Source organism: Aythya marila, assembly GCF_965140915.1.
Source record: "Aythya marila genome assembly, chromosome: 2".
NCBI lineage: Eukaryota > Metazoa > Chordata > Aves > Anseriformes > Anatidae > Aythya > Aythya marila.
In genome coordinates, this window is record NC_139043.1 from 71,355,807 (window position 1) to 71,375,204 (window position 19,398).

Here is a 19,398-nt window from a genome sequence, read left to right on the forward strand (position 1 = left end):
CTGTTCATTGCAGCTTGGTCATATCCTCATTGCCCCCAGGTGGGCCCAGTCCTCCTGGTGGGCTCTGGTGAGAGCTGGCCATAGGGGAGGAGTGCTTTTCCTGTGGCAGCTCCAGTGTCCGTGGGCAACCACTTTTGCTGCAAGGGTGCACCTCTGACTGGTGTTGAACTGGTTGTGCATGATACCCCTGCTGCAGGACCTGCTGTTTGCCCCTGAAGCTGGTAGGATTTGTGTTTGCCTTTATTTTTATCAGCCTGTCAAGATCCTTCTGAATACCAGCCCAACCCCCAGTGTGCTGACTGCCTTGTCCTGACCACAGACTTGTTGAAAGTGCGTTCAGTCCCATCATCCAAGTCCTTAGTGAAGATGTTAAACAGTGCTGACCTCAATATTGACCCTTGAGAGTTTTAATCTTAAATTATTTAACTGGCTTAAGCTGAGGAGTTGATATGCTCCATGTAAGTACCGATGAAGCATAAGATGAATATAAATTGAGTGACTAAACTGCATTACACCATCAGTCAGAGCCAGCTGGTTGCCAAAATATTATCGCATTTTTAGTGACATCGCAGCAATGCGTGTTTATAAGGAGTGAACAAAAGGCATTTCCTGCCCATCCAGGGCTTAGAGGAATCACTTAAGCTGTGGCAGGTGCTGGTTTATGTTTGCTGTTCCACCAGATGAATTGTGACGTTTCCTTCTAACTTTCTAAGCAAGTATGAAATTGCTTAGGCAGCGTATGACAGGGCACTGTGTGCCTGAGGGTGTTCCTCGCTCTTTGCTGCCTTCTGGGGAAATGAAGGAAACTCTTCTCTCCCACCCTGCCCAGCCGTTTTTCCTTCCCTTGGAAACAACACACGTGCACACACAGTCCTTCTAAATGTTCGACAATAACTTTTTGCAAAAGATACCAAGCCAAGTTATTCAAAGGTGCTTAGAGGTCTGAGATGGCAGTGCTCTGCACAAAAAGCAATGCATGATTTTAAAATGCAGTTAGGTGAGTAAGCTACGCTTGATCTCTGTTAAGTCCTGTAACAGAAAATCCCTCTGCCCATCTTCATGAATTCCGTATACTATCTTCAAGCTTAGTACCTGGATTTGCACAAAAATGCAAATTCTCACAGCATTCAGTCTAGAGGTGCTGCTGGCTTAGCCCTATCCAGGCTTAAACCTCAGTGCTAACTGTGCCTATTTGAGCAATGCTCCTGTAACAACCCTAGTGAACCCCAGAAGTTGCAATCCTGTTGCAACTTGAAGTAAACTAGATCAATTTAGTGACCATTGGTGGCCTATTTAAGGCTATGGTGTGCTGTCTCTGCTACATATATATATATATATATATATATTTTAAAAGCAAGCTAATATCAGATCTGAACAAGGATATGCCTGGTCTCACACCAAAAAGTAGTTCTGGGCAAGCTGTGCTGAGTTTGGTTTGATATGCCCAAGTACTTCCAGGGCATATAAGCCAATAGGACAATCAAAGCAAGATTATTTTTCACACCACCTCAACCACAGTTTCATATGATAAAATTAGCTTACTTAAAGTTTAGATGGCTGAATAAGTACATCAGTTAGTGTAAGAGAAATGTGATGGTAAGTACTTGAATAAAAATTAAAATTGGTAATACACAATACTCAGTTGTCTTCGTATGCAATGCCTCAGCAGTGGTTGTATTTTATTTTTAATTTTAGAAAGGCTGAATATTTTTGTCGTCCAAATTGTTGTCAGACTTCTATAAAGCTAGATAATGTCACCACTTTGAGTGACAATTGTATAGGGCTTGGAATGGGCAGAAAGTGTCAGTGATGCATTTTAGAAACAAACATAATAGGTAGCACTTGCAGTAGACTTGGTAGTTCTGTTGTAAAAATTTAATACAGCTCAGTGCATTCGAGTTCGAAGCAAAAGACTTGGAGTGCTCTAGAAAGGAAAGGTGTGTCAAACTTTATGGCGGTTTAAAAGCAGTACCCATAATTTGTTAGGCCTGATGAGTCGGAAACAACCTCCATTAAACTGGTCTTTAGTGTTTTGATTCTGCATGTATTGATTTATTTGCTAATATTTGCTAAAAGCATCTCAGTTACCTGTTGCAAGAAGTTTAATAATATTAAATGTATATAAATAATATTAAACATGTAATAATAAATAATAGACCAGAATTAATGGCTTTTATGGGAACTTTGCAAAGATGTGCCAGCTAGTCTCAAGTCCAGTTTGAGAGCTAGCATCATCCAAAAAGCTGCTTATTTTTGGCTCATACCAAAACTGAATTTTCCCCTGTCCATGGCTTGCTCCCTGTGCATTTTTCAGAAGAAGCTGGGAGATGAGCAGAGATGTCACAAGACAATGTAAAGTGCACAACTGCTGATCATGAAAGCAGGGAAACGGGATTGGTTTGATATGTGTATTTGATATGTGTACGCAGTTACACGTATCCTTCAAAGTGCTGGAACTGGAAGCTGTCCCCTTCTGGTCAGTGTTCTGGGCAGGTACAGCAGAAGGTGCACGCAGAGAGGACCAGGATGTTATGAGAAGTAATGTATTGCATTGACGTTGGAAAGAACATGATTCTTCAATTTCCTCTCCCTTGTTTCAGTGCACTGCTGAGTAATATGCAGCATTAATTTTTTAAGTAGGTAATTTCCTTTTCTCTCCTTTTTAAAATAATTGTAGCAGTGTGCGCAGCAAAATTACTACTGCTTTCTGTCTGGGGTTGAGATGGAAAATGGCAATGACATACCACAGCTGTCCAGCACAGTGGCAGCAAGAATTACTTGTGTATAAGTGGGAGTTGTGTTATATGGGAACTGGTTTCTACATCGGAAATAGCTGAAATTGTCTCGGATGTGCATGCAAACGCTCACTTTTCTAGACAGTGAACCCAGCTGACTTTGTAGTAAATTAGTAGCCTGGCTCAGGTTGTATCTAGGTACAACTGGCTTACTGCCTGTGTGAGAGCCCTGTAACTCTTCAGTTTGTGTGCATGCGCTCAGCAGTACAAGTTCCTACTACTTCTCTCATCTGTGTGAAGTTGCACAAGGCTTCATGAAATTATGTTGCTTGTTCAAAGGCAAGCTTATAGGCTGTTGATTTCAAGTAAGGAAGCTGTCAACTTTTCCGCAAATATCACGTGTTTTTTTTTTTTATCTGTCCACTTAAAGGAAATGGATATTTTTTCTCAATTCTATTGAAATACCAGGTGGTTTCACTCCTGGTAGTGAGAACCGGGGAACTTGTCCTTGAGATGTACTTTTTTGCTACTGATTTTCCTGAGCATGGCGTGAGAATATTCTCTGACTAAAGGAATATTACAATGGGTTTTTAAAAATGAATCATTAGCTGTCTTATTTGGGGTTTTGTTTTCAGCCTTTTTCTTAACAGACGGCTTGCAGTATAAAGACAAGAACTCCAGATGTTAAGGACTTGAGTTCCCAGTACACTGGGGAGATTCAGATGACTAATCAAGGAACTGATGAAAATACAGACTCTTTGTAGCACTGTACGAAAAGATGAATACTTGTCATACATAATGCATTTACTTGATGAATAAAAGAAGCTTTTCTTAATTTTGAAAGTCTTTTCTGTTTTGAAATCTGGTGCACCCCTTCCCTGATGTGAACATCCTTTGTGCTGGCAGGGCAATTGTTACCATCTTTTACATTTGTTAGGAATACAGGAGAAACTGATGCTTCTGGGAGACAAGCTTGTCATCGTCTAAGTAGGAGGATGACAGAAGAATTACCAAATACCTGTGTCACTATATTTCCAAATATAGTAGAGAAATTTCTGGGGAGAGGATGGAAGAGGGCAGCAATCTGTTATAGTTCAGAAGAAAGCTTTTCCCAAGAGTATGATAGTTTTGGGGTGGTTTATCAACTAATCGTGTGTGAAGTTACACTGTCCTGTTCAAGAGAATTATTTGGAAAAGGTGGGGTAGGATGAGGGTGAAGCATAAACTCCTGATGTCAAGGCAACACTTGGCAGCTGGCCACTTTATTTAATATTTTATTTCCTTCATGACCTACTGTTGTCTGCCTTGGACCTCAGTTTTAGCTCCCAGACTCTGGCAGCAGCCAGATCAGATTAGAAAACTATTATATTGCTTAAAAGTCTCTACATTGGTAAGTACAGCAGTCTTCAGTGTAGCTTTCTAGCAAGTTTTTCAACCAAAAGCCAACATAACAAACCTGAACAAAAATACTTCATTGTTTCACCCCTTGATGCTACAGGAGCATAAAACTTCCGGTGGATTTCAGATGTATATTTCAGGGTTAAAAATCCCTGACTTGTCCTAAGTGCTGCTTCTTCATGTCAAAGGTTGTTTAATAAATTCTGCCTTTATCTCATTGATTGCTGGAAATAAATATGTTCCTTTTAAAAAAGCTATGGTGTAGGGATTATTTATTTTACCATAAATTACAATCCTGCATGTAATATAAGTGTAATTCCTCTTTATTTACCCTGAAAAAATAGTGATGTATTCAGCTTTGTTACTTTGGTGAAGTTGCAGCATTAAATTGTTTCAACATAGCTGAGAGCAGAGCTGGGATAGCAGCAGCTGCTGGCACTGTTTAAAGGCAGAAATTCCTTGGATTTTTAGCAGGACTTCTTTTTTGACACATTTTGGTCAACAATTGGAGGGGGGGGTGGAGTTAGTAAACACAGATGTTAAAGGTGTTAAAGGCATGTATCACATTTAGGGGGATGGGAGAAATTTTCACCAAAGGTCATAGTCCTCAGTATCTTCTAAAAGCAGAGAGGAATGTTTGAAGAATCATTTTAAAATAAATAAAATGAGGTGTCATTACCATGTTTTGTGACCAGGGCTGGAAAGTGCTGAAGGTCTGGTGTTGCTATTACAGCTCCAGTCTTACAGTAAGTTTGGTTGGCAAAGCTCTTGAATGCTCCTAGACTCCTGCTAAAAAATTCAGCAAAATAGACCTCTTCAGTAATGAAGCGTTAGTCTACTTCCCACCCTTCCCCCTTCATTCTTAATTTTGCACTATTCTTCTGAACTGATTTATTTGTTTATTTTTCCTCATCCGATCCCTTCCTGCTATGGGCTGTGTGGTTATGGAATGCTGTAATTTAATGAAGTTGTGAATTCACTTGCTTTGCAGCTGTGGCAGCTGTGACATTCCCTCACCAGCAGACAGTGCATCTCAGTTGTTTCACAATAGGCACAGGCTCTGAAGCGATGGAAATCCTGTTGCTGAAGCACGCCTGTTTTGGATCCCATCTAGCACTCCCTTGCTGGGCTAGTGGTACCTGGTGTGTTTTCAGCAACATGCTACAGCTTCTCACAGCCATCATCGGAGCATGGACAGCCAGCTCTGCTGTGTGGGTGTTAGGAACAAGAGGGGCTGTGCTACTGCTGCAGTCAGGAAAGGCCTGCCACCTACAAAGCCGTGAGACGGTAGTCTTGTGTTCATCTTCTGTAATGCAACTCCCACTGAGTGGACCTAGGTGCCTTAGATAATTAGGGGTTGGATGTAGTTAGTAAGCTTTCTTGACAGTTTGCAAACACTTTGCTACACCATGCAAGAAACCTCCATTCTGAGATGATGCTAAATGCACTGGCTGTCAACATAAATGGTTGCAGAGGAGTCACAAGAGGATCATAGCTGGTATTACAGAACGTGATCTGACAGGGAGTAATATCAGGCCACAAGTTTAGGTACTTGGGGCCTGCAGAGATTTCATGAAGAAAACAACACAAAAGCTCTGCTTCAGTCAAAAGTGATCCTTGCAGAATCCCAGCTGGTTACACAGTAACTTGGCAGCATCAGTATGGTCCTGGTTTGCCCTGTGCCATTAAACTGTTAAAGGCTGTACAGTTTCTCATTGTTAGTAAGAAGGTTGTTGTTGTTGTTTTCTCATGGTGCACCTCTTGTTTTTATAGCTCTTTAATGGAGAGGTACTATGTCTCCTAGTCTGTTTCCATAGAAACATCCAATTAGAGTAATTTGAAGAGATAGAGACACAGCTGCCAACACTCTCAAGAGGAAGGAGGAGGGGGAAGGAAAAAGGGAGAAGATTTGGGTTGGCAACATGTAAGCAACATTGCTTGCCTTTTGCCAGCTAACACTCATCTGTACATTCATATCTCACTGTACATCTTGCACCCATTTGATTTGAGCTACATCTGTAATGCATTTTAAAAGTATAATTGAGTCTGGTGCACAAGCATATGTGATGCTAATGCTTGGAATGTGAGAATTTTTTGTTGTTGCATTGCTTCTTTCATATGTTTTTTATCAGGCAGTGGCTAAGGCATTGAGACCAAAAGGGGAGGGTAGAAGAATTGAGGCATCTTCCTTTAGCCAACACATCATGTATGTACACAAGTTGGAAAGGATATTTTTCTGTCCTTGCTTTGACACAGAACAGGGTAGCCTAGGTACCTGTGATCTTATGAATCTCAAAGGGAAATAATAAAAATCATGTGTTCCACTGAGTCTGGTTTTGGTAGTTGAACAGTTTGGTGATCAGCCTGTCTTCTTTCAGCTAGCTAGAGGCAGTCAAGAATTGAATCTTATTAGAAAAGGAGAATGGAAATGAAGCACAGATAGAGTATTAGGTGTATTTTTCCTGTAGGCATGAAATCTAATGTTTGTGTATTGAAGAAATTACCCCTACCACGAGGCTCATTTCTCTGTTCAGATGTGCAACTTTGTTCCTGCCTTTCACATTGTAGGACTATGAAAATTTAAACCTATCATGGGATGTTAGGCTCCGCTCATTCACGTAGAGATCTCAACTTCACTGTGATTGTATCTCACATACACCATTCCAGTGATTCCTCAGAGTGATGGCACTTTCTTTACTGAAGTACTTTCTTTACTGAAGGAACATCTAGACTATCCAGGAGACTCCTTGCTTTACTTCCTGACTGTAGTTCTGCCTTCTGAAACTTAAAGCTACCAAAACAAACAACAGTAAAAAACAACCCAAACTCTAAAGCCCCTTCTCAAAACCCCACTTTTTTCCAGAGGATGCTTTGGCACAGGAATGTGTTAGAAATTTGGCCTCATTTAGGGAAGAAGTTGCAGATGCCAGCTAGTATTTGTGGTTGATTCCTGCTCAGGCCCTCAGTGAGATTATCGCTGTGGACGATCCAGGCCTCTTGAGCAGAGGCACTCTTCCAGCCTCTGTAGGCCACAGCAGGCTGCTTCAGGCATATTCCCATTTCATCTACAAGTGCTGCCCTTTGCTCAGCTGAGACCAGTATGGTCTAGTGGCTTTCCTTCTGCTTCTGGGAAGCTGTGTACAGCTTTATTGTCAAAAGTTGGCACAGCGATACGTCGTCATTCCTGTGGGAGTGGAGTTGGGAGTAGCTGATGTGAGGATCCTAGTCCAAGTGGCCAGAGCCAGTGCTGCTGACTGATGCCACAAGGTTCATTGTCTACCTTTAATGAAGCGTTGTGTGGTTGGGTTGGAAGGGTGTGATTTGCTTTGCCCTGTGCTGTCCAGGTGCCTGCTCAGTGACAGAGGTGCAGGTTGGTGGCTGATTGATGGCAGCCCCCTTAGATGCACAAAGAGGAGGGAGCTTTGCGAGCTGTATGTTGGAGTGTGTGAACCAAGCTGAGTTGTCTTGGATGCTTCTCCCTTCCTACAGCTAAGCCTTCACAAGAATGAGATGACTTGGGCAATGTTTTCAAAACCTTTAAAACTTTTTTAAAATATTCTCTCGCTGCTCAGGGAGTTCTGAGGCTCGTGAGGGCGAAAGGCCTTGGGGAGAGATGGAGGCAGTCATTTTATGGCTCTCAATACTGTTGTTGACTTAGCACAGGTTAAATGTAATTTATGTGTAATTTGTTTTGCTCAGCTGGTGGAGTGTAAGGGTGGTTCCTGGCATAAGATAAAGTGGGGAGAAGAATGCAGAATTCTCCACGGAAAAGTGACTTTGTTCTGTGTTTGTTTCCTTACAGCAAAATGGATGCTAGGTTGCCCAGGAGCAGCACCTTTCCATAGCATCCTGAGGCATACTCAGGAAGCTCTAGGCAGAGCAACTGCCTCACTGCTGCCTTAGGTGTATTATTGCTCATTTGGCCACTCTGAAAGGGTGCTGTGTTCATTAATATTTTAGATCCGACAGATCCGTCATAACTGATAAAGCTGCAGTGTCTTGCACCTTCAGGAAATGCTTTATGGATTGCTGAAACTTCCCAGCCACTTTCATTACGCAAAGTAAAAGGAGTATAGCTTAATGTTTGAGATTCAGTTAATTAAAATGGAAATCTTACAGTAAACTCTTGTGATGACTACCTTCTGCCAATGAAGTACATGTTAAATTTAGTCTCATGGGAAGCAAGAATGATCTGTGAGCTTCCTCATTGTAGGATTGCAAGAAAGGAAGTACTTTGTTTTGCCATCTCTGATCTTCATTTGGGTTGAATAATAGGCAGTTTGTTATTAAGGTGTTACTGCCTTTTTGCTGTAGAAAAGATGAAGATAGGTCTTTTTTTTTTTTTTTTTTTTTTTTTTTTCTGTTTAGGTCTTCATACAGATTTTCCACAGAACAGAGTTTCTCAACATTATTTTGGTAGAATGAACAGTCTAAAAAAATCGTAAGTAAGCAACCACTCCCTAAGAAACAAACCCAAAATCCCCTAAAAAAGAAAAGAAATAGAAAAAAAAGAAAAAAAAGAGAAAAAAAAAAAAAAGAAAAAAACCCTCATTTAAAAACATCTGCAAGAAACATGGAATGAATTGACAAACTTAAAATCTTTTCTTAAAGGAGACTGACAGTATCATGTTTAGCACCACATGTTTATATAAATGTGGATGTGCAAGCATATAGGCCTCTTATTAGCCAGCAGCTCTGATTAATATTGAGCACTTGAGTGAAGTGTTGACTAGTGTGTGTAGTTAATTAGATGTAAGCATCTAATGGACCACTGTCAACAGTTGCTTCCTATTAAATGGTTATCTCTATTACAGAGACATGTTGCTGCAGTTCTCTTTCACTGCCAGAATTAGAATATATGTATTAAAGCTCTATTTGTCACTTATATTTTAGGTGAGCTTTGCTAAATGCTACCTCGCTGGAGGGAAGTTGATGGTATAAAGTTTGTTTCAGCTGTTCCCACCAAGAATTACTGCTAATACCAAATGCAGTTTTGGCAAAAGATGCATTTTCTTAATGCATCAAAGTTCAGGCTGGACAGAGAGAGACTGAAGTCCTACCAGCCTGAGCAAAATAACTTCATCTTTAACAGAGACTTTTTTTTTTTTTTTTTTTTTAATATCCGCACATTTAGCATGGACAATCAGTGTGATTTAGCATTAGAAAAGCTTTTTAAAGGAATTTCCTTGTACTCAGCTTTTTTGTGGTACTCTTTAAGTACTTGTAAAGTAAATTTACAAGAAAAATGTAATTTCAGGTCTTGATGCTGCACCTGTGGTGGAAGTGTAAAATTTTAGCTGGTTGAACTACAAGAAACAACTTGCAAAAACACAAGTCTGACACAAGAACAACCAATTAAATCATAAAAAAGCAAAGTCCCTGTTATGAATAGGCCTTTCTATAAATGCTACTGTTCTGTTTGTGTGATGTGTATTTTTCATACCATGTACACATTTTCCCATATGTAGATCTTTAAGTCTTTGCATGTGTACTGCTTAAGCCAGATAGCACAAACTGCCTGCTTCTTCCTTTTTTATCAGTAAGGGTTTTGTCGATGTCAGTCTTCCAAGTTTGCTTTTTTCTTTCCTGGTATTCTGATTAATTACAGCTCTGCTGGTGTTGGTTTTTTTTTGGTGGTGTTTTTTTGTGTGTTTGTTTTTTTTTTTTTTTTTTAACAGCATTTGTTGCTGCTGTTTTCATAATAGAAGGTTTATACTCTAAAATTAATTGTTAGATGATTTTATTTGGTAGCAGTGATTTTTTCCAAACTTACCACATAATTTTGGGAAGCCCCAAAAAACTTTGTGTTTTACTTATTAACTCTTTCTCTGTTTGTATGGCTGAAGCATTCTTTCTGTGTGGGTGTGTTATGAAATAAGTGTTCTTTTGTTATAAAATAGGTAAAATTTCAGTAATATATTTAAACAAAAAGACTGCTTTATAACTTATACTAATTATTTTTTAGTCGTCAGTTCTCTGTGAAGTCTCAGGTAAGGTGTAGCACGAGGTGTAGCACTAAGGACAAGTGAGGAAAGCAGCAGGAGCCAGACTCTGAGTTCCAACTTTGAACTCATTTTCAGCATCTGGTTTTAGGATTTGATCCCAGTGAAATTTCATGATGTTCTGCTTCCAAGGCTGGCTTTCAAATACTGTTTGTGATGGTTTTCCTCTACTCCCATTGACAGAAGTGCGAATACCCTTAAGCCTTCTCTGAATCTTGAGTTGTATGAGTAAATAAATTATGGACAGGATTTCTAGGACAGGAGACGAGCTTGTTGTAGCCATTTTTGCACCATACACATACCTGACATCTCTAGAATGATCACATCATCTAGCACATGCCCATTATTTGCTTACTGTGGAAAAACAAAGAAATGGCACAATGTGTGCTAAGTAATTGCAGATACAGTTCTATACACCAGCAATAAAACCAGAAACACGCTAGTGAAAAGCATGAAGTTTAAAACAGTCTAGAATGGCTTTTTGAAGGGAAGTTTGTAGATTGTCAGTTTTTGAAGTCCTTTCTTTGTCCTCAAAACATTTTTTGCAGGTGCTGGAAAAGACATTGAGCTTGTTCGATGAGTGACGGTTGTTATTTAAAAGAGTCACGTGTTAGAAAAGCAGGCGCCACTAAACAAGGAGACTTGACAGTTCCATCTGTAATGTTTTTGCTGGCAAAGTAAACCAGCTATCGTTCCAAGGTCTGTACAACGCATGCTGCAAACCTCTAACACTGGAAAGAACTTGAGAGTTTAATGTGTTCTGGCTTCACGTTACATAAACAGGGGTCCCCACGGCCCTATATTGATTGGGCTTGTGTTCCACCACTGGTTTTGTGGGTATATGCTAGCCCATAAAATCACATTCTTGTTTTTGCCTGCCAACTCTCTCCTATTGCTTTGTCTATTAGGCTGCAGTGGTAAGTGCTACAGCTGGTGTGCCGAGGGATCCAGTGCAGAACAGTCAGACCACTAAATCTCAGGCTGATGAGCCTGGGAGAAACCCCTTGCAATCTGATAGTACAATTAAATGTATGTCATGAATTGTCAGAATTACTTTACGCTATTTTGAGGATGACTGTGTATCCTCTGGTATCAGCACAAGCTAATATCACAAGTACTACAAATACTTTACAGCACATATCTAGCAGTGTAACCTAATAAAAGGACTACTGTTTGTAACCCAGAGGTAGTCAGATGGGAAGAAGATGATCCCGAAGTGAAAGATCACATTTAACATACTCCAGTTGTTTCATCTGTCGTCTTCCTTACCATTCAACTTTTGGTTATTAGTAAAACTTTTTGTCATCCATGCACATGAGCATGAAACATGAAGTTACACTGAAATGAGGAAGCCAATCCAGCTTTCTTAAGTGGTTGACATTTGACTGTACAGTAGGATTTAGGAAGTCATCAAACTTCTAGGAATTCAAGTTTCTTCTGTAGCAAGCAGCAGTTAAACTGACTTAATCTTTGTACAAAGACTGTGGCTTTCATTGTCATCGTATACAATTACATAGTGCCTTTGGACTTTGCTAAAATACTTACTTAAAATAAGTGCCTGAAACCTCTGTAGCGAAGGGCTGCAAACTGGCATCCTTAGGCTCAGTGTTCGATTTGTGTGACCTGCTGCTGCTTCCTGTCACTTACATCTCTAGAAGCGCAGCATAAACACTTCAATTAGCTTTGGGCTGTTTTGCCATGCCTTCCTGACATGTGTACTGAGTTCTTTTATTTTGTTCCCTGTTTCCCTTTTGAATGCTTCAGCTGCAGAGCTTCCAGTGATGCATCGTGCCTTGGTGCCGTAGCTGTCCTGCAGCCATTTCCAGTAGCTTGTGCCCATCTGTATAGATAGTTGTGATGGTGAGGATCAGGCTATGCTTTTATAGAAGGGTTAAAATTTAGTAGAGAGTGAATGAGTGAGGAAAAAGTGTCTTTATTAAACTTCCCCGACTGTCACCAGTGTCCATGCAAGCAAGGTACTGCTAGCTCTAGTTTCACTGCCAAGGAGTAAATGACAATGAGCTTATTTTTCTTAGGCAATGAAGTCATCCTCTCGCCTTCAGCTGTTGTGATATATAAGTTGTTATGGCTAGCATTCTTATTTCTCAGTAGACTTCCTTGTGCCAGTGTCTTTAGGACTTTATCCCAAAATAATCAGTTCTCTGCCTTCTCAGTGTAAATGGGAAAAATGCATCAGCAGGCAGATAAGTTGTTTTTGTTTTTTTTTTTTTTTTTTTCCTATCTGTAGCTTCTGTCCTTGCAATCTATTCCTTGTGCTCTGTCTTCACAAAGCTGCCATTTGCTATGCTTTATGGAGGTAATGATTACCTGACCAAATCAGACAAAATTTGGCATGATGTTCTGTCACGATAAGCAAAGACTTCGCAGGGCCACTAATGCACGAGTGATATGAACAATACTAGAGTGAGACGATGCCCATGCAAAACAGTACCAAGAAAATGTTACCTGAGGGCAAAAGGCAGCTGCTGAGTCCTGGAGCTTATTGGTAAAAACAATTGCCTGTGTAAAATGTAGAAACTCAAATACCGGAGTCATTTAAAATTAAGCAAGAGGGAGTGTTTCCAGCATATTTTTTGCACTCTGGATTTCAAAAAGGATGATCTGATAATGAAAAGCCTTTCATTCAGTGACTGTTATGAGTTTCATGACAACAAATAGTTGAGAGGCTGAGAACCAGCAGGCATCCAGTTGTGTTCTTTGAGTTTGAGAATTGCTTTTATTTTGCATGTAGCATTCAGGTGTGCATAACTATAACTGAACTTCATAACATTAGTCTGTGTAAAGTTTAATTGCAATATTAATTCTTACAGAGTGGGCTGATAGGGGAAGCTGTGCAGATGTTTCTTAGGACATCTTACTGCATCAAGTACTTATAAAAAATGTTGTTTGCTCTCCAGTTACTTTTCTTGCCAAGGACTGTATTACAAAAGTCATCACTCTAAGGAAAAGGTACTCTAATATTTGAGAAAAAGGATGTTCCAGTGTTTTGAGTTCATTTTCTAGTGAGATCCCTATAACTGTTCCTCAGGGTCATAAATTCTGCCCTGTGTCATTAGAGGGAACACTGCGTAAGGAATAAGTAACCATTTTGCCAAGTTAACTTTCAGCTATCTGAAGAAATGCTTTCTTTCATCCGTTTCTTACTGCAGCACTTACTTTCACAGGACCTGAAAGCAGCAAACGTACTGGGAGCCCTGTTGTGGCGGGTGTTGTGTAATATAAGTGGTAGGGTGTTTCCCCAAATGATTTTTATTTTGGATGGTGAAGGTGAGGAGGTGAAACAAAAATACCCACAGTTACATATAGTTTTCTTAGTGATTAGCACAGCCTCTCCAAAGATCCTGCCTTTTGGTTGTAGATTTCCTTGTAGTGACTCCTGCTACTTCCTGCCTTTATAAATAAATTTCTAAAATAATTTTAAAGTAATAATTTTACTGTAATGTGACTTTACACGATTTTTAAGAGTTGTGTCATTTTTGGAAACTGGTCACCTGAAATTCTTTCTGGACTGACCATTTTGCATGTAGTTTTAACACGTGCTCTTGTTTTTTCACGTGCATCCCAATGTCTAAGGTGTGGTGTGTAATGTCTAATGTAATGCTGTTAATTCCTTAAATGTGTGTTGCTTAGAAAATAAATGGATGTTACGTTTGAAATCAAAAGCATTTTGCAATTTCCATAATTATCATGTTGATATAAAATTATAGTATCTATTATTTTAACATTAAAATACATTGCTATATCGTATTATGTTAAAAAAATGAAATACGTTAAATATTTTTCTTTATCAAGCTTATGTTCTGTTATTTTACTTTGGTTTTGCTATGCAGATCAAGTCTACTTTTAGTCAAGTAAATGAATCGCAGAACATTTATCATGTACTTATGGTGTGAAGCAAGTGGAGGGGCTTTTCCCAAATACAGAGTGTTTATTTTTACCTCAGTGCCTGGAAGGAGATTTTTCACCTTAAGAACAGGGATGCTTTAATGCTGCTTAAAAGATGCTTGCATGCTACTGGTACGTGGTTTGTGTACCACCAGTAGTGCATTTTAAATGAGATATTATTTAGTAGCTGAACATCAGCAATACAAGAGGTAAATGTTCCACGAGGCTCTTGTATAGCAGGGTTACTACATTGGACAATGGAAAGAAGTCAGGTGTGAAGAAAAAACTAGTTCAAGTTTTTGTTCCTTTTTTTTTTTGTTTTTGTTTTTGAGAGAGAGAGTGACCAAAGCATAGAGTTCAAAGAAAAATAATCAGTCTGAGACTGAATGGTGTCTATTATAGAACTGTACTGACTTTCAGGCTGGGTATTAGGAAAATTTCTTTACCAAGGGGGTGCTTAGGCAATGGGACAGGCTCCCCAGGGCAGTGGTCACGGCACCGAGCCTGCTAGAGTTCAAGAAGTGTTTGGACAACGCTCTCAGACACATGGTCTGATTTTTGGGTGGTCCTGTGTGGAGCCAGGAGTTGGACTCAGTGATTCGTGTGGGCCCCTTCCAACTCGGGATATTCTATGATTCTGTGATTCTGTGAATTTAGGATGAGTTTTCTCCTCCTCAGCACATGAATAAAGAGACAAACTTGGATCACAAGTACCTGAGCTGTCAAGTTATAGCAGTACGAGTCTTGACAGGCTGGGGAAATGGGCAGAGGAGAACATCTTGCAATTCAACAGAGGCAAGTGCAGGGTGCTGCACCTGGGGAGAAATAGCCCCATGCACCGGTACGGGCTGGGGGCTGACCTGCTGGAGTGCAGCTCTGTGGAGAAGGAAAGGGGGTCCTGTTGTCCTGGTGGACAGCAGGTTAACCACGAGCCAGCACTGTGTCCTCGTGGCCAAGAAGGCCAAGGGTATCCTGGCTGTGTGAGGCCAAGTGGTGCCAGCAGGTGCAGGGAGGTGATCCTGCCCCTCTGCCCAGCGCTGGGGAGGCCTCACCTGGAGTGCTGGGTCCAGTGCTGGGCCCCCCAGTACAAGGGGGACACGGAGCTCCTGGAGCGAGTCCAGCAGAGGGCTGCTCAAATGATTAAGGACATCGGTCAGATGAGGAAAGACTGGGCGAGCTGTACCTGTTCTGTCTAGAGAAGAGGAGGCTCAGGAGGGATCTGATCCGTCTGTAAGTTCCTGAAGGGAGGTTGTCTAGAGGATGGGGCCAGACTCTTCTCACTGGTGCCCAGCGATAGCACAAGAAGCAACGGGCACAAACTGCAGCACAGGAAGCTCTGTCTGAACATGAGGAGAAGCTTCTTGACTGTGAGGGTGGCTGAGCACTGGAAGGAGTTGCACAGAGTTCGTGGAGTCTCCTTTCCTGGAGATAGTCAAAAGCCATCTGGACACGATCCTGGATAACGTGCTCTAGGGGACCCTGCTTGAGCAGCGGGGTTGGACGAGATGATCTCCGGGGGTCTCTTCCCACCCCAGCCATTCTGTGGTTCTCTTTTTATTTGGGGTTGTTGCTGGCTATGTAATCTGTGTGGCTTTCCTGAACATAATGTGCTTAAACTGATTGGCCACCATGTGCAAAACAGATCATGCCTGAAAGGACCATCTCTTCACCTAGCAGTACGTAGCACATGCATTTTTCAGCAGAAGGTTATAATTGTGCATAACTTCACCACTAAGCTCTGTGTGTACTTCTACAAAGTGGATGTGAAGGACTTCCAGAAGCACTTTGCAGCCCTGCCATTACATTTGGTCTATTAGATGCAGAACTGAAAAGTTCTCTGAGGTGAAGGCAATCTAGTTCTCCCTTGATAGTTTTTTTTTCTTTCTCCAAGGTGGGACAATTTGCTCTTACGAACAAACAACATAAAAAATTCATAGCTGTTTGAGAGACTCAGACCTACTGGAAACACACAATTCAGGCACAGCCTATTATCGTGATATCTGGCAGTATGGCTGTGTGAAGCAGCTAACTGAAAGCCTTTGATGCCATCAGTCCCTGGAGTGCTGCAGAGAGCAGACACAGCCGTCAACCAGCTGAAAATCTGCACAGTGACTGCTGCTGCACACCCAGCAGGCTCTAATTAGATCCTAACCAGCCAGAAACACTTCTAGAAAAGTCTCTCTGTCTCTGGAATGATACTTCTGCCTTGGCTTGTGAAGTAATTTTGTTATGTGGGTATGCTTTGCAGTGACTAGGTGAGCTGGACGCTGGCCATTGTAAGCTGAACCTACCTCGGAGGTGCCAAGCAGGGCAGGGGCTGCGTTTTGCAACCTGGGGAGTAAACTGCTCCATGTCTCAGAGCCTCCTTCATATTCAACCACATAAAGTGAGGATAAATATTAAAAATGTAAGTGTCAAACATTCCGGCTTTAGGTCAGTGTTCTCATTTCTCCTGCGAATATTTGCAGTAAGAATAATTAATCATGTAAGCAGTCAAAACTGACAGCTGTTGTTTGATGGAGGAAATCACACAAGGAAAGAAAAATTGGCAAGAGGTTGTGGGAATACTGAAGTGGCCTTCTGCATTGTTCAAAGTGACAATTTTGTTCATTGTTTCCCTTGGACCCTCCTTTATCTTCTCACTAGTCAGCTGGTTAGCTTTGTGCCTGCAGGGTTTCAGAAAGGTTGGGACACGGGGCTGCGCGATGATCACACAATTGTGCGCTGGGCTTCGGCTCCTGTATTCTTGCCGTAGAACAAAAAGGCTATTGTTTCCAGCCTAATAATAAAGCAGGAAAAAATCACAAAGGTCTTTCCTCTAGATAGAAGGTTGGCTTAGCTGCAAGCGGGAGAGAGCTATGAAGAGTTTGTTCTGGAAATGGCTTCTCCAGTTTGCGTTTTCATTTCGCTGTCTTTTACCGATGCCTAGAGAATGTACTCCACGATACAACTGCAAAGTCAGGTAGGGTAGATTTCTGACTGTGAGCTGATGTTATGACTAGTGTAGCACTGGCAACTTTCATTGTTGTTATTATTATTATTTTTTCAGGCTTAGATTTTTAGAATCTTTAAATCCTAGTGCAGGAGCAACCAGACCTTGGGCGTGTGCTCCCCTGTCTGACTGAGGAGGCTTCAGACACTTGGTAGGAGCAGCATACCGCAGTAAGAAAATACTTAGGGACTTGCTGAGGTATAACATGTAGTACATAATAGTCCTTTCTGGGAGACACATTCTAGTCTGCTAGTGTATGAAGCCACTTCTAGGAAAATCCACTCCTGAAAAGTAATGATCTAACAAAATACCTCAAATGTCATATAACTTTTGATGGGTCTGCAAAGCTCTGAAAAGAGTGGCTGGACCCTATTTTGTCATTTGCTGTCAGACTTATACTCTCCTTCCTCCCCCCAGTCTGTTTCAGAGGGGCCCTATGACAGGCTTGAGTAGTGGAGAGGTGGCATCTGTGGCACGACAGCTTCTAGGGCCACCTCCATACTGCGGGATGTGGCTCCACTTGGAGGAGGAGAAGACAGATGTGGGAACTTTCTACTCTGTTAGACTGACAAAGACAAGACATTAATATCTCTGTTTGCATAATTTATTTATTTTTTGTGTGTGTGGACTAATGAACCTTGCCAGAAGTAGTGCTGAGCTGGCCTTTAGTTTCCTTTAATAGCATTTACCAGGAGACTGCTTAGAATTTGTGACTGATGCTGCCTCCACAACAAGACACGTTGGCCATAACATGCTCTTGTGCCAGTGGGAATTCAACGTGGTTTAGCTGACTAAAGAAGGCACCTGACTTTTTGCTCTGTGTGCTTTACTGGAGAACTTGAAGTGCTTTCACTTGAACTTTGATATAGTCCTGAGCCAGAACAGTGTAGTATTTTGTTCTTCTTACACCAACGGGAACGCCCAAACAGTTTTTACCTTTGAGAGTTTGTAAGCGATCCTGTGAGGGTTGACCACGCTGAAACAAAAAGACCATGCTTAAACTGAGAGTTATTGCTTGTAAAATGACAATCAAAGGAAGCCAACAAACTTGAAGAGCTGCTGTGTACTTTGAGTATTGCCGTGGAAATCTTCTCCAGTTTTGGGTTGCTTAGTCTCTGTTGTGAGAAAGCAGCATTTTCTTTCCACCGTTCACGCAGTAAGTGTTTTGATAAACATTTGTGTTTAAAGGCTCCGGAGCTGAGCACTAATGACTGAAAAACCTCATGGCTTCACTGTATGTATGCATGTAACAAAACATGCTTATTGATGGATAGTTTCAAATCGCTAGACAAGCAGTTGTTCCGCAGTGAGAAAGTGCAGCAAGCAGTCGAACAAAAACCCTGCTGTCATTTGGCAGTGCTATCGTGAGCAAAACCTGTAGTTATGTTAGAGACCACTAATGTTTGGTATGCTGTTGGCAAACTGTGTGCTGTATTTGTGATGGCAGATCCCCAACTGTCTGTGTGCTGCAGCAAAAGTTGCAGCCAAAATTCACAAACACACTTCTGCCTTAAAGCACTTTCTCTCTTTTTATATATATATGGACAGTTTAGGGTAGGAGCTGTTGGGTTTATGCCTCTTCTTGTCCTGTCATATTCCCTTCCTAGCTCAGTTTATAATTCCCTGGACTTTTGTGTGCAAGTAACAGACATTGAAACCACTGCACTGTTTTAGTCTTAATCAAGTATTGTTGTTTTTATTTTGGGGCCAGTTTTTTTTTTAAGCGTTTTCCCAGCATCTCTGCGCTTTTGGAAGGTTTTTAAGAGCCATTAGTGACCTGTGATAGCAGCAGTTCTGTAAAATGCTGAATGCAATTTCACTTTTTTTTTTCTTTTTGCATTTCTAAGGTAGCTGGAGTCTTGAAGGTCACACAAACAGCACTGGAAGTTTGAAAGTGTTAAAACTGAAATCCTGTAATTATCTTCCTTAGATGGTAGAAAATAAAATCCTGTTATATACATATATATATATTTATATATATATAGTTTTATTTCATAGGCTATAAAGAGCAAAGACCCCAATTCTGGTGTACTTACTTAAATGCAGTAGTAGTGGATGTTTTTGTCTCTCCTTGTACTTGAAAGGAACTGTGTATCAGGAACTGAATACAAACATCAGTGTCGTCTCCAGTCCTAACCTGAAGTTTGTCCTAGGAAAAGAAAATCCCAGTTTCTCCAAACTGTTTATACGGGATCTGTACTTCAGTCAAGCTCTGGGAAATTAAGTGGCTAGTTCAGTTTCCACCTTATCTGTACAAATTTGTGTTTTTTCATATTGCTGTGACTCGAGTCAAACAAAACTAGGTATTTCTGGCTTCTGCTTCTGTGTTGTAATTGTGGTCAGGATGCAAGAAAATCCTGGGAGT

General features: G+C 41.0%; 1 protein-coding gene across 2 annotated transcripts in view; it reads left to right on the forward strand.

The window, feature by feature from the left end:
* The window catches only part of FBXL7 (F-box and leucine rich repeat protein 7), a 182,678-nt gene that overhangs the window by 98,644 nt on the left and 64,636 nt on the right, over window positions 1-19,398 (forward strand). The window contains exon 1 of one of the 2 annotated variants that reach the window (XM_082753937.1): window positions 16,884-17,003. The exons of the other annotated variant lie outside the window; for it this stretch is intronic. The gene's annotated coding sequence lies outside the window, so the exon portion shown is untranslated. Of the gene's footprint in view, window positions 1-16,883; window positions 17,004-19,398 lie in introns of those variants that run through there. 2 annotated transcript variants of the gene reach the window in all.